Here is a 15830-nt window from a genome sequence, read left to right as displayed (position 1 = left end):
AGCTCCAAGGGACTCCTGGTATTTGCCAGAGCATCCTCATCGCTGTCTAAGCTATTTCTTCTCGTCCCCCTGTAATGCCAAGGGGACAGGAATACAGAGTACTTTTGTTTGCATGGGTAGACATACGCTGACTTACTTTGGTGTCTGTGGCATGAGAGTGCCCTGTAGGGACTGGATAGATTTCATCTGCTGGTGTGTATCCCCGGGGAGGTAGAGTACACTCCCAGGCTCTCCTCACTGGTAGATGGGAGTAATCTGAATTTCAACTGGGCATTAGCTGCGGGGCAAGTGAGACACCTCTCTGAGGAGACACAGTCCGAGACTTGATGAGAATAGAACTGCAGATAATATAGAGCACAGCCCCCTGGATGAGGTGCAGGATCTCCCATTTCCCCAGCCCTGTGGGTTCAGCATCATGGGGCAGGAATGAGCCTCAGGGAAAGCACCCATCCTTGCAACCTCTGGGTGCCTCCTAGGATCCATGTATTCCTCCTCACACCAGCTCAGGGGAGGAGGTAGAGCCCTCCTGTTCTCCCACGTGTGCAGGCAGGGATGGGACAGCTGGGGGCTAAGTGGCTCCCCCAGGGGTCCAGTGCACACCCACCCCTGTGCTGTGATTATTTCACTGAGGTAAATGTTTTCTTTTGTCCTTTACCATGTTATTTTGCTGCATTCTTCTGAGCATCCCTACCCCTTTCAGAGCACACCAGCTCCTGAGGGTGGACTGAGCCTCCTTGTAAGCAACATTTTTTCTTGACACTTATAGCTGTTCCCTGCACAACCTGGGCTTGCTACCTGCACCTAAGAGCAAAGCTCATCCGAAGCCACATGCTGTTGTGCCCCCCAGTTACCCCCAGAATTATGGAGCTGTAGCTTTTGCTGAGCAGATCTGCCATGCTGAGAGAGACCAAAAATCAGCAAAACCCAATTGCTTTCCCTGGATCCTTGCTTGTGAGAGGAGGGATGGAGGCATGCTCGGTGCTAGTGTGCTGAGCAGGAGGTGCATGTGCTGCAAAGGAGCTGAACCCTGCACCTCTGCGCCATGCATAGGGATGTGTGTGGAGTTGTCCTATAAACCAAGTAACACGTGCTCTGATATGCAGATCTAACACGATTTATGGGGTTTCAGCGATGAGCTGTGTTTGGTCTAAAATGTAAATTCAGAAAATGGAGAGAGGGAAATATATACATACATACATATATATATGTGCATATATATGTGAGGTTTTTTTTTGGCTTGCACTCTTGCTTATCTCCAGCCAGTTTAAAAAAAATTAAAAAAATCCCCAAGTTTCTATTGGACTTTGGATGAAGCAGAGACAGCATATTTTCCCTGTCTCTCCCGAAGCATCACACCCCACTTTGGGAACTTCATTTATATGCACATCATATGCAATCTGACTGACTCCTACTGTACCTTTGAACAGATCCAATCAGATACCCATATGCATGTAAATGAGGCTCCCAGAGCTGCACTCTCCGTGCCGAGGAAGAGGAGTTAAAGAGCAGCCTCTTCTTGAAACTTGTTACGGTGACAATCTCATCCTGCAAAACACAATAAAGCCTTCCCCATCCCCCCATTCCTGCTCCCCAGCCCTCCGCTTTTCTCTCTGCCATGCACGTCAGGAGAATGCCCTGTAACTCACTTTTCCAGGCTGAGGTAATTTATTTAAACATGGATTATTTGAGGAAAAAAAACAATAAAAAAAAAAGGGAAGGGATGGAGGGTTTGATTTTAATCCCTGCTAACACAGAGGGAAGAATGCCTGTGTCACAACTCAGTGAGTGTAAAAATTAAAAAAGGCTGAGACCATTGTTTGAAAACAGGCAAAATAATTAAAATTATTATGGAATAATCACATATCACACAACAACCTCCCACTCTTCTGAGCAACAATCCAAAACAGCTCCTCCAAAGCAGGCCCAGGGGCAGAGGTTCTGTATATCATTCAAAGACCATCTGTCATTCAATTCCTGTAGCCCCTTTCCACTATTCTGAGGGCAGGCTGAAATTTAGTCCTGGCATTTCTTTTTCCATTTGCTAACAAACAGCAGTGATGGCAGATAAATATGGCAAACAATAGGTGTTTGTAATGAACTGGAAAGGGATATGGATTTTTGGAAGCAGCACCAAGAAGTTCCCGGTCCTGCATGATGCTCTGGGGACCCCCAAAGCCTGGTTCTGCCATGTGGCTGCACAGACAGACATCTGCAGGCTGCGTTAGGCTTTCAAGAATTCAGCCAACCTGCTAAGGGGCTGATTTAAATAAAATCAAATTTTTTTTTCTTTGGAAAAAAAAAAAAAAGGCAAGTCTAAAAGCTAATTCCATGCCAGGGTAGGATAAAGAAGGACACAAAAGGATCACGGATGTACAGCACAAGCAGTGAAGAGAACCCCCTGTTATAACAGTGATCTTTATTTTGCTTTTTTTATTCTCTGCTTTTCTTAGCTCATTCAGCATTTCTCATTGATTCTCATAAGGAAAAGCAGCCACGGATCCTGCTTTCGTGCTGCTCTTTGGGAACTCATGCCTGTTAAATACTGTTTAAGCCAATGCTTATTTTATCTTTATTTATTGTTTGGAGACTAAAAATGAAGTGTGATTGCATGGAGCTGAAGCTGAATGACAGAATTACTGCTGCCCACCCCTTGAATCAATACCATTTCTTTTCACAAATTAACTCTCTGGGAAGTACCCAGTTGCTGGGATTGGAATGATGCTAAAATGCTGCTAGAGAGAAAGGGGGATACAGGGATATGGTGCCCAGGCCATACCTGCTGTTGCTAGCCCCCTCTTACCTCTGTCCCAGCTCTGAAGAGCCACCTGGGCACCAGGAATGCCAGGCGTGACCCAATCCCTCTTCATTGGCATCAAAAGGGGATGGAGGGAGAAATAATGAAAGGGGGGATACTGGACTGTTTGACATTCATGAGATGTGAAGACACTGTTCAGCACCCAGCCTAGCAGCGAGGAGTCTTGGTTTTCCTAGGTGAGTCGGTTGGTTAGTTGGTGAAGAAGCCATGCAAAGAGCTGTGTGGCCCTTTTTGGAGGACACAGACTGAAATTCAGGTGGGCCATAGCCCAAAGGGATTTTGGACTTGTCTGGACATTGCTAGCTGCCCAATACACCGTGTCTGGAAAAAGTCTACTTCTCCCTGAGAAGAGTTACCAGGAAATTTCTATTGCATCCCAGGCAGAGACTGGGACATGGTGGCTGATGTCTCCATCATCTTGATGCTTCCCTGTGGCATATGGCCTATCTAGGAACTCAATGGCATTCCTGTAGACTGGCACAAAGTGCTGTATCCCACAGCAGGGCTTCCCAGGGCACAGGCAAAGCTGAGCTGTGCTGTGCAGATGGGTGGACGGGTGGAGGAGAGGGCAGTGCTCTGGCTAATACAACTGGTCTCCTGCACCATCAACCCCAGACAAGGGAACCAGGGAAAGGGGAGCCCAACCCAACTCCAGTCAACCTCCATCACCACAAAAACAAAAGGCCATATGAGGATTTGGCCACTGGTTTTCCTTTTAACCTATGACTAGGGCTGGTCCAGTTGTACCCCTCACCCAGTAAACCCTCTGGTGCGGCCCAGCTGCTCGCACTGGTTCTGTGCTAAGCCCAGATAGAAATCAAGGGTCAGCAACAGAAGACTTTCCTAGTGGGGGTGAAAAGACTCGGGAATTTTCTTGTGCACATACAGCCCCATAAATGAGCCACGCTTTCTTCTGCATCCTGGGAAGGGAAAAAATAACTACTGTGATGCTGCCTCTCTTTTTAGAAGTTGGGAATTCTTGGATATGATCTGGGCCCAGGGTAAAACTGGACTTGAGTTACCAGTTTTAATATAGACCCTAAGAAAGCCTCTTAATAGCTCTCTTTTGGTGCCTCTAAGGATAAAGTATGGTTAATTCTTAACAACAGGTGTGCTATCAGGATTAATTAATTAACGTAATGTAATTAATGAGAACTTGAAAGCAAGGTGACATGAAATGCAAACTAGCACTATAGCAATCAGTCACTTTTTCCAAGTTGATTGTCTTTGCTAGAAATAAACTGCTCTTCCAGAAGAGCTTGTAACTGCTTGTTTCAAAGTGGAGAATGACAAGTAGCATGTGTGAAATAATATCCTCTTAATACTGCACTTTGTTAAGAACTGATGACTTTGTTAGATGGTTTGCAGATGACTGAGAGAGTACCCTGACCTCCAGAGCTTCCTATAGTGCTTTATTTAAGCTTTTGCTCAGGCCAAGTAAAAGCAAAGACTCAATATTTCCCAGAGCTGAGGCACTGGGCGCATACAGCTGGTTGTAAAAGAACATTTAAAGCTGAATTTTACTGAATACTTCACTTTCCATGTATGCCTTAGCCAGAAATTCTCTTCTATGCAAGTTAAATCCTGAGAGAAATAATTTCTCCAAACGATGAAGCTTTGTATTTCCTTGAAGAAGAGCTATGTGCTGGGGAGAAAGCTTTTGGCACCACAAGAAAAGGTCATGTTAGATGTTTGGATTAGAAACCATGACTGCAGCCATGGAGGCTGTTGAAGACAAGACTATTTAGATGGCGGAGCTCTAGATGAACTCTGCTCTCAATGTGGAGCAACATGGAGTAATATGGTGGTGATACTGTCAGAGGCACTTTCAACCACTCCTACGTGGCAGGGTTTCCTAATCATCATTTCAAACAAAAAGGTGTGACCGTGGCTTCTCAGGAAAAGGAGGAGAGGTAATCCAAGAAGAAAGGAGGGGACTGGTCTTTCTCTGTGGCTACCCACCAATCAGTCCTGAGACCTGCTGGTTTTCATGTGGAAAACCTTGTAGATGCCTGGCTCTAGGTAGCAATGTATTTGGACACTGGACATGGCATAAGCAAGCCAATAAACCAACTTGTTTTTCCTAAGCTTTTACATGACTCTGAGAGAATAACAATGAGTTATTGCTACTTACCTATGCTAAATGAGCCAGAGACGAAACTTCAGGCTTCCTCCCCAGTCCCCTGGGCCATCTAGATACCTCATGATCATTTTCAAAGGGTATAATTTACATGAGATTTTTTTCCTGCCTTGTGAGCCATAAATGTACAGGGAGCCCCTCTGAAAGAGTTACTGCTTTTGTGAGGCCTCAGATGAAGTCAATCAAGCCAACTGTTATAAAAGCCAAACTCCAATTAATTCTGTCCCTGAGGACCATGTTGTTTGCTGTTAGACTGCAAGGTCTATGGGGCATGGGCTATCTCTTTCCCAGGTGGAGAAGGCCCATGCTGGATGGGGGCATCTTTCAGTCCACGGCTTGAGTAGTCCATGTGCCCTCTAAGGAGATGAACATTGCTCCTGGTGGTGTTAGCATGCCATGCAAGCCCTTAGCAAATGATAAATAAATAGCTGAGGGGTTAGTTTCCTTTTCTCGCTACCCTCTCTACTTGCTACATACAATTATTTTTTGGAAGCTGCATAATAAAAGAAAGTTGTACATTTCAGTGTTCCCAGACCAGATTAGAGAGGATTAAGCATCAAGAGGTGGCAGCTGGTCAGTTTACTGCTCATTTTTAATGTGGAAATGTTTCTAAATGAAAAAAAAAGAAAGGTGGAAGACAGTAGCAAACTCAGGCTCTTGCATCTGCTCCCTAGAACACCAGCATCTCTGTGGGGAGGGTGTGAAAGGCAGGAGGATGGATGGGGCAAATTCCTGGAGCCAGTGTAGGCAAAAGGCCGGGCTGAGGCATTCACAGCAGAGCTATAACTCGGATAGTTTAAGCCGGTGGCCACAGGAGGCCCCAGTGAATGCCAGGGCTGTCAAAAGCTTGGCGCCGAGTCCCGGTAGTTGCAGGCGGAGATGCGGCGGTGGCAGCGGCGGCGGTGGCCGGGCGTCCTTCTCCGGACCCACGCTGCCAGAACAGGATGCTCAGCCCCTGAGCTCAGCCGCCCCCTGACCCCTCGTTGGAGGCTGGCCACAGGAGTGTCAATTAGCGCTAATTGTGAGGGGGTTCGTTTGTCATGTGGCCACCTGTCCGCCCGGAGCAGGGCTCAGACCCCCGGCAGACCCTAATGAGCAGCTGTCAGCCCCCAGCCATGCTCACGCTCTGTGCCCAGGGCTGCGTCTGAGCATGCCTCAAGGTGAAGCCTATGGGCCTGGTTCCCGGGAAGAAGGATCTGTGTCATTCCCATCAAAAGTGTAACCTATATTTTAAGGAAATAGAAACCTGTCTTCTTTTTTTCTTTTTTCTTTTTTTTTTTTTTTGCTAATTAAATTACACCCACCTCTGTAATTCCGAGATGTGTATTAAAGACTGTAATTAAATGAAAGCTCAAGTCAGTAATTAGAACAATTCTTGAAGGGATACGTTCTCCCAGTGACACCTGTGTAACCTCTATATGTGAATGATGTGCATCTTGGCATTGGAAAATAGCGGTAACCCTTAGTGCAAGATTTTTGTATAACAAAAAAAAAAAAAAAGGAAGAAAATTCCTAAGGTCAATCTGATTTCACTGCTGCGCTCTTGGCTTAAAGGCTTTGTCTGGCAGTGTGTCTTCTGAACCATCCCAGCAGGGAGAGAGCCATTGATGTGTGGATTGAGGGTTAACGTCAGTGTGGGAAACCTTGACATACAATCCCGCAGCATGCCAAGGAGGACTGAGGGGATGGATTTAGTACTGCAGCCCCAGGTATGGCAATTCCCAGCACTCCTCTGCTCCTGTTTCCTGTGGGGCTCTGCTGCCTTTATGTGTCCTCCTGATTCCACAGACATACTTTAAATAGGTTTAAAACCCACCCCTAGAACCAAAATGTGTCTGCATTTGTGTGTGTGTACATACAAGCAAGGCTCCCTGATGCCTAGTGTGAAGCTCCTGTTTCAGAGAAGAGCTGCAGCAAATGTCTGTGGCTGTGGCCCGGCTCAGGGGCTGTCAGTGATGTCCTGAGGTTTTCTATAACTGCAAACAGTCAAGGGCATCCAAAACTCCTATGTAGTGACTCCCACATCCTGCTCCACAGCCATACATGTGAGGGGATGTGACTCCTTTTCCCCTGCTTTCATGGTGCACTGAGAAGCTGAACATACATGAAAGAGGAGGCAGGAGCTGGTCTGTAGTTCCCACATGAAATTTTAGGGCATGTCTGGTGACTCTGTTCCAGGAATTAACAGGAAACTTTTGACAGTCAAATGAGGTAGAAATATCTGTGGATGAGTGTGGACCAGACACTGACCTGACAGTCCCAGACACCTGGAATCGATCACCTTGGCAGAGGTGGTGATGACACACTGTGAAACTCGGCTCACAGACAGGGAGTAGTGGCTGCATTTGTTATGCAGGGCGGCCATCTCACTGAGACCATGTTTGGAGGGGAAAAAAAAATATCTCCCTGCTTTTGCTTTCTTCCAACAGCATGCCAAGAATAGCTCTGCAGGGACTAAGCAGAGGAAAGCTGATTACACCTTTTGATTGATGGTGCCTTACACATTAAGAGAGATTTCATACAGGAGCCTTATTTACTTGCACATCAGTTCTAGTGACAGACCCAGAGCAAAGCCCTGGACAAAAATACCTCAAGCTTTTAGGAAATTCAGGAGGGGATCTGAATTTTTGCCTATAAATTGCCTTGTACCAGTTCTTCCTTTAAATGTGAATGTACTCCCTGCTTCTATTTCTTGCTCCCTTAGGGCCCTTCTTAGCAAACCCGAGTAATTCAGGATGCTGAAGCCATTGATCACTGTAAATCTCACAAGGCTGAGCACGCTCCTGCCCCAGGTGACACACGCTGCTTGGGCTGTGTCCATGCCCTCTGTTGGCACAGAATTGCCCTGGACAGAGAAGCAAGCTTTGTCCACAGATGGTCTCTCTTGCCTGCAAGAGCACTCAGTGAACATTAATGAGGGGGCTAGGGCTGCAGTTGTTTTCTGTTATTTATAAAGGGTCTATGTACTTGCCTTTACTGTACAATGGCAGGTGATTCCAAATGCCACAAAGTAAAGCTTTGTAACAGCAGAGACCCCAAGACAGTCTTTAAAATAGAGAGACAGCTACATGCAAACAGGAAAAATTACATATAGAATTATATATCTGAGCATGTAGAGTAAAAAGACCAGAATGAACACAGCTGCAAAATTTACAGAGGTGTTTTATATCTAATTATTTAGGTTAACCCTGTTGTACTTAAGCATTACTATAATGGGCTGAGTGAAACACCTTTCTCATCCAGCATGGGAAAGAAAACAAATATTGAAATGAATATGGAAAACGATGCCTGAAAAATAATGATAAAAGTGATTAAAAAAAGGGTTAAAGTGAGCAGTGTTTCCAATCTTAACTATCGCTGTTGCTACCTTTGTCCGGCATAATAAACATAATCCTTAGCAGTATTAATAGCAACACTTGTGCAGTAATGTGTGTAGCTGGATGCCAGTGCTTTTACAAAATACTTCTCACACAAATACAATGAGGCTAGATTGCAAACTCTTTATCTATGAATGCTGCAAGGCTGGTGGGATATCTTATCTACACATCATGTATTTTCTGTCCTTTTACTCTGGTGGCTTTTTCACTTTCCTTGCAAACTTGTTAAAGCATCAATCCCCTTTGTTCCAGCTATCTGCATTTTTGGTGCCTGTTGGTACCTGCAACTCTAAAGCATGTGGGAGAGACCATCCTTTTAAGAATACCTAGCCTTTTAGAAGCAAAAGCTACCGGGAATTTTTAAAGAGAACAGTTTTCTATCAGTTAAAAAAAATTATTGAATTTAATGACCTACTTTTCTCAAAAGTTGCTGAGCATCCATCTTTGAAGCTGATGGAAACCATGGTTGCTCAGGGACCTCAGATAAGCAACCAAAACATACTGTGGGCTGAAATTCTTCTATTCTTATTACTTGGATGCTAACTTACTCCCAAATTCACATCTCTGTGAGCTAAAGCAAAGTCTGAAAAAGAAACGGTGTTTGATTCAATTTAGCTGACAACTTGGAAGTTTGGTAGAAAAGCTACCTCCAGTAAGATGGGGACTAATCAGGGCCTGGGTAAAGCTTTTACTCTTCAGATGTTACTGAAAACTCACTGCTGAAAGAAAAATATGGAAAGGAAAATATGTCTAGAAACCCAAACCCTTAATCTACAGTACTGCATCAGTAACATGGTCCTGACCTGAGTGGCTGGAAGGTCCAGGCATGGTCTGGGACATGGCTGCTCCAGTGGCTAAAAAAGAGGGGAGTTTCTTCCCTGGACATACAGAAAAAGGGTCAGGAGACACATAGGTACAGATAGACACAGGAGTGCAGGAAGAGCAGTACTGGTCATCAAGAAAAACAGTGGTGCTAGGAAAGGTGACAGAGATCAGGTTTTAATGTGCTACATATGAAGTGGAGATGAAAGAATGAAAACAAAACCCTTGGTGCAAGAACATACAGAGTTTGCCCTTCACCTCCTGCACCAGCATCCTTGAAAACAAAGTAGGTATGGGCAGGATTCAGAGAGGATTAGAGGTTATTTGTCTGTTGATGTCACCTGTGGGGGCACTTAAGGATAATGCTGCCAAGGGACAATGAGACACACACGGGCAAAGACTTTGGGGAATTTGACCAGTAGGAGGAGCAGTAGAAAGATGGAGGAGGAAGATGAGCCACCAAACTCAGAGGATACTGACTGTAGTCAAGAGTAGGGCACAGTCTCCAAAAGTCTTGGGAGGAAGACATGAAGACTGATCACTTGCATTAGAGGAACTGGATAGATCAAAGAGAATGAGAATAAAGAAGGGATCCTGTAAAAGTAGCTGCTGCAAAAATACTTCAGGTGGCTAGGGAGCAATGCTTTATTGCACTCCTGTACACTGTGCTCCTTTTCCAAATCCATATGCTTTCAGATGACTTACACATTCTTTAGGTTCCCTTTTATGAGCAGCATCTTGCCCAGCTGGAGAGTTTATTAAGAAAGATGGGTCCAGTTTCTCCAATGCCATGTCCACGGTATGCAGATGTTGCTGAAATCAGTGAAAAGTGAAGGCATTCATCCAAATTCAGGCTTCCAGCTCCAGGATACAGATGTCCTCGTTGAGCTTCCTTGTTTGAAAGCCAAGCTCAGGCAGCTTCGTTTTGTCTTTTTCCATTTTCCTTCCTTCCTCCTTCCTTCCTTGGGTTCATGCACTGCTTTTAAATCTGAATTGTGGAAAATGTTTGGACATCTGATAGGGCATCAAGAGGAGAATAGCTCTGTTGATGGAGAAGAAACAATAAGAAAAATAACCTTTTTTCTTTTTTGTTTTCTTTTTTTCTTTTCTGCACTGAAAACATAATAAAAGCCTGGCCCTGGTGCGATGCTCTGTTATTCAGCATGTTTTCTGCTGTGAGATGACAAGTGTTGGGTGGGGGGTGAGGATGGAGTTTCAGCTAATTCCATGAAAATATGCTGATTATCTGAGGTGTCAGATGTATATGTGTCAAGGAGCATTTGAGTCTTTGTTTCTTGACAGATCATTTTTTAAATCAGGGTGCCTGGGGCCTTTCTCATCAGCAAAAGCAGGATACAAGCCTTCCCCCCTTGAAGATGATTATCAGTTTTAGAAGAAGTACATCTGTATACTTTCAGAAGTCTGCTTGAAATGTAACCAGGCAACTCATTTGGGGAAGGAGACAAATGTCAGTCTAAACTCGAGGCTGAACTGCAATGCAGGCTTTATAAGTTGTCTTTGAAAGTGAAGACAGTGGGTCAGCTTTTGGGGCCAGGGAAGCTGGTACAAACTAGATTCACTGCTTACGTTTACAGTACACAAAAGGTAGTAGGTATAACTCTGCTGCCTTGCAAAGGCAGGTTGAAGGGATAGGTGGTCTACTTAAGTCCGTATTTCCTTGCAGGATTCTGAGAGCTGCATTTTTGGTAGGTTATATTTTTCTGTCTCGTGGATGCATGACCACATTAGGCATGGTTACAAGGACACTGTTTCTTGCTATGCCCACTCTCGATTCCTATTGCAGGTGGGCTTCTCCATAACTGCCAGCTCAGGCAGGTCTGAGACCCATCTCGAATTGTTCAGCCCTTTGCAGAGGGTGGAAGTGTGCATGCTGGCATTTGGGAATGCTCTGCACTCATTTCCCACAGGTAAATGCTGAAGCACAGGTCCAGACTGTCACAGAAAAGGATGTTGCAGGTTCAAGCTCTCACAGTAAAGAACGTTGCAGCTGTGGGCAGGGACCAGTGGCTCATGCTGTCTGCAAAGAGCACTTTTTCCTTGCTTTGATTCACCTGTGAATTTGCCCAAAGGTGACTCTTGAATGTTCTTTTTTTCCTTCTTAAAAAAGTTCTGCATGGTGAAGTAATATTTTAGACTCTTCTCCAGTTGCTTGGAGCCAATTTCTTCAAGTTAATAAAATCTACCTAGATATGGGTACCTTTGAAACACCAAGGCTGCAGCACCTTCCTACTAATGTACTCATGACAGGTGGCATAAACAACCTCATCCATCCCCTGTGCATGTGCCCCTTCCCAACTCAGCCCCCGCAGCCTGGGGGTGATTGCTCTGCTACTGATAAACCAAGGGGATGCCTTCAAACCTTATCCTAACAAGCCTACAGGACATTGCTGCTGCTCTTCAAAAGAGTTTCCAGTTTGGTTATGTTCCTGCCTGCCACGTGGGGGTCTTTGGATGCAGCAGGGCTTCTTTCAGGCATCACTGGTCCCCATATCCTCAAGGAGGACTGACCCTGGAGAAGGTTGTATTGGAAGGAGGCAAACCCATGTGGAAAGCCCCAAAAGCAGAGGTGTTCCCCTGCCCTCTTAGTGGCTGTGCTGCCCACACACTGCCCACATGCTGTTAGGAAGAAGCATGAAGGTAAAGGGTCCTCTCCTACAGTATGGGTCCTCCTGTACTGCAGAGGTTTGTCATGGCTTGTTTGGTACGGCAGCTAGTTTTCCGCTGGTTTGTCTTGCATTGACAGTATGTCTTTGTAGGGCAAACTGTCGGCTTTTCTTTTAAATGCTTTGGAGTACTGAAATTCATTCCCTGATTTAAGTTTTTTTGCTTGTTAGTGCAACTGCACTTTCTTACTTACATCTTCTGCTCCCTCAAGGTCTCCTACTTACAGACAATCTGTCTCTGGAATGATTCAGGCTGCTGAAGCAGGTGATCGCTGTATAAATCTTCACAGGCTTCACAGTATATGCAGTAAATGTCTATGACCCTAAAACTGTATTGTCCCAGGACTGTGGATTATTAATTATTGAAATATCAGCATTTAAAAACACTAGACCTTTTTATTTGGGAACACCAAAAATAGTTGTTGAAAATATGATGTTTTCTGGATTTATTGTTGATGCTGCTAGCTAGCTAGCTATGCTGATAGGCTTGGAGATGAATATCCTTTGTATCTTGCCAGAAGAGACACTAAACCAGCAATGAAATACGGAATTTGTCCCCAGCAATACAGCCTCCAGACAGCTATGTAAGGATGGAGCCAGACCAGGATGAAAGGTCACACTGGGAGGGCTAGCAGTGATTGCAGCCTGTCCCAGGGTGGTGGATTCAGGAAGAGCAACAGGAACGGGCTGTGTTTGTCATCTGTGGCACGCATCTCCTCTTGCATTCACTGAAATACATGGCGTGCTTCTCATTGTCACAAGGCTTAGCCACTACTTGCCTGGTTTTCTCCCAGTTGAGAGGACCCATGGCCCAGGATAGTCTTGGTCACTCTTCTTGTCTGTCGAGAATTGCAATTATTAGGTTAAATCCTTTGTGAAGATGAAGAGGGTGCTAAGGTTGCTGATTAATTTAACAGTGATTACTGGAAGGACACCTGGGCTACATTTGAGCCTGCGGTTCAGAGGTTACATTGTCTTGTCTCTTCAGGGGGCCACACAAAATAATTATCATTAATTGATCAGAGAAAACTCAAATCCTGCAGTATGGAAAAAACTGTGGAAATGTTTCACATGGCCACATGCCCATTAGCTCTTTACTCTTGCCAGAGTAATTCATAAAAGTGTCCCTGTGTGACACCTGTGCTGGGTAATAGACCCTGAGATTACTCCACAAGTTTTCTCTAAGGGGAATGGGAGTAGAATCTCTGTCCACTAAAGGGAAAATACAGAGATCAGTGGTGGGCAAAACCAGTATTGATGACTTACGCTTTGTGTGTGTGCCTTAAGTACCATTTAAATGGTGTAAAATAATCTATGCTAGTTCATTTCGTAGTAGGAAAGTGGAGGAAAACAGTCTTAACAATTTACAAGAACTAGCAAAAATCAGTTTACACCAACGCTGAGAAATAATATGACTGCTTTAAAGGCAGAATTTACCTGTTCAGTAAAATAAAGGTAGCTGTCAGTTTTTACTTCTCAAGCATATTTTTTTTAAATTCAAACTATGCATTCATTATTACATGCAATTTTAAATTGCTGTTGATCACTTAATATTGTCCATCAAGTGTTAAAGAATGTAGATTTCTTCTTCAGACCCAAATGTTTGTGTTACACTAATGCAGACCTCTCAGGTTTTATTAACAATAAAAAAAAAAAAGCTGAAAGAAGAAGGGCCAACAGAAGGGTTTTCAGATATCATATCTTTCAGGAAAAACTGAATGCAGGAATCTTAAACACTCAAGAGAGGTTAAACAAAGGGAAGCCAAAAATCTTTGTTTAGAAAAATATTCCTGATTTTTTAATATCCATCATACTGGCATTATTGTAATTTTGTAATATCCATAGTACTGGTAAAATAGACATTGTCTAACATTCATTAATGAGCAAAACTATTTTAGTCAGTAACAATTTTTGGTGCCCGTTCGAAAGCAGAAACCCCACAGAATACCGTGGTACATGGAGGATGGCACTATAGCAGTGTGTGCCGTCGTTTGAGCCTCCTGCACCATGCCTCAATATAGCTACTGGCTACCCTGTGGCAAGCCCAGGCACCTTGGGGTGCAGTGTGTCATTCTGCCAGCCAACACACTGGAGCTCCTGCCTGTGGGGACCAGGAGACTGGGAAGGGTGATGGAAAACCAGAGCACATCCCAGCTACTTGGGTGACAGACTTGGAAAGCAAAGTATTCCCATGCCCAGTGATGTTAATGTAGTGACACTGACATAATCTTTCAGGCCAGTATTGCGGGAGCATTTATTCCAGTATACAGCAGCATTTTTATTTTGGATAAAACCTTATCTGTGCTGGCTACTGTTATAAAAAAAAATAATGAGGAAAATCCCTTTCTAAGTGGAGGATGGAGCAGATGCACAGAACATGAGTGATCCAGGTAGGAACACTGCAATTGCTCCCAAGTGGAATCCCACCTCTGCTGAAGTTGGTGCAAAACTCTCAGTGAGAGCACTAGGACTTGGATTTCCCATGGTGCTTTTGCTTCACCTGTGGGAAAAGCCAGTGTGACGGCAGCACTGGGGGGTGATGTGCTGCTTCAGTAAATCATAGCATGAGTTGATTTCGATACCCCTTCTGATACTGTAATGTATTTATAATTTAAATTATAAACTCTGGGGAACAAGTACTGTGTCTTTTCATACAGCATTCAGTATGCTAATGTGTTCAATAAGGAACAGGTACATTCACAGAAGTAAATGCCTCCCCGTTTCAGATGTGTTTTGTCCTCAGGTTAGAGATATATCTTCAATGCAGTTTTTATTTTTTCACAATGAATTGTTTGTTATAGAGCAAAAATAAAAATACTACTGTGGACTCACTTCACCCTAGCACCTAGGGCATACCTCTATGTTGGACACTGGTTCTTATGATTCTTCTTGGGTCCCTGCCCATCAGCCATTTTCTGTCTATCTGGTCAGCATCAGTGAACTTGTCCCTGCTTAGCTATCTCCTAGGCATGATGGGGTGTAAAGGTAAGAAGTCTTAACAGCAGTAAAACAATGATGAAGAGACTTTTAGTTTTAAACCTCAGTCAGCTAGATCTACTCAGCTACAGAAAATGTCTTAGGAAATACTTGGTGATCCGATACACAGACTTAGAAAACCTCCTAGAGAATCCAGCCTTTTCTTCTGGGAAATTACAATCTCTTTATCTGCCCAGGGAATCAAGGGAGGTATGGAATGGAAAAACATTTGCACAGCAATGTGATGGTTTGAGACAAGTGATGCTGCTAACCATAATGAAACACCAGTGTTATGTTTATACCTATAGAAATTTATGTGTGTGCATCTGTTGGGGGTGAGGAGGAGAGTGAAATGTAAAAATACAATTAATTACAGTAAGCTGCGCTGGTGTCCCCAGGTGACATATATTCCCAGACAACAAAGAATATGCTACAGATTAGAATGATATATAATTTCTTTTGCTTTTGCTTTGCCTTTGCATATGCCCCAGCTCCCTCAGCAGCAGCATGTGGCTCCTCACCTTCCACAGAGCTCAGAGTCAGGCTTTGCTGGTCTCTCCTCAGTCCATGCAGGCTCATGGTGAAGATGCTCATTTTCCACATCACTCCATCTGGGGTGCTTGCTTTCTGTTTCCACCCCATTACCACCTGGTATGCTCCTTTTCCTTACCAGCTTCGTTCTCTTCTGTCCCTTTCACAGCTGATGCTCCATCTCTAATTTCTCTCACACCTCTCTATGGCTCTGCTTACATTAGCCAGAACTACCATCCCTACTCAGTGGTGTCGAATAAGTGATGCTCCTGTGCATCAGGTAACCTTGAGCATCTTTTTCTTCCACTTTCAAAGCATACTTCATTGGGGTAGCTCACTGCTGCTACTTACATTTACTCCTTTTGCACTAACCTACATGGACATTAGATGAACTAGCTTCCCGTATGTGAATTGACCTCTTTCTCCCTCACTTTCCCACACCAGTGTCCCTGGCTGTGTTATTCTCCAAGTTAAATTGTAAGCCC

Source organism: Neopsephotus bourkii, unplaced genomic scaffold (genome assembly GCF_033783945.1).
Source record: "Neopsephotus bourkii isolate Nb327-2 ecotype Australia unplaced genomic scaffold, CSIRO-AGI_Nbou_v1 NB_1511, whole genome shotgun sequence".
Classification (NCBI taxonomy): Eukaryota; Metazoa; Chordata; class Aves; order Psittaciformes; family Psittacidae; genus Neopsephotus; species Neopsephotus bourkii.
This window is presented reverse-complemented; position numbering follows the sequence as displayed.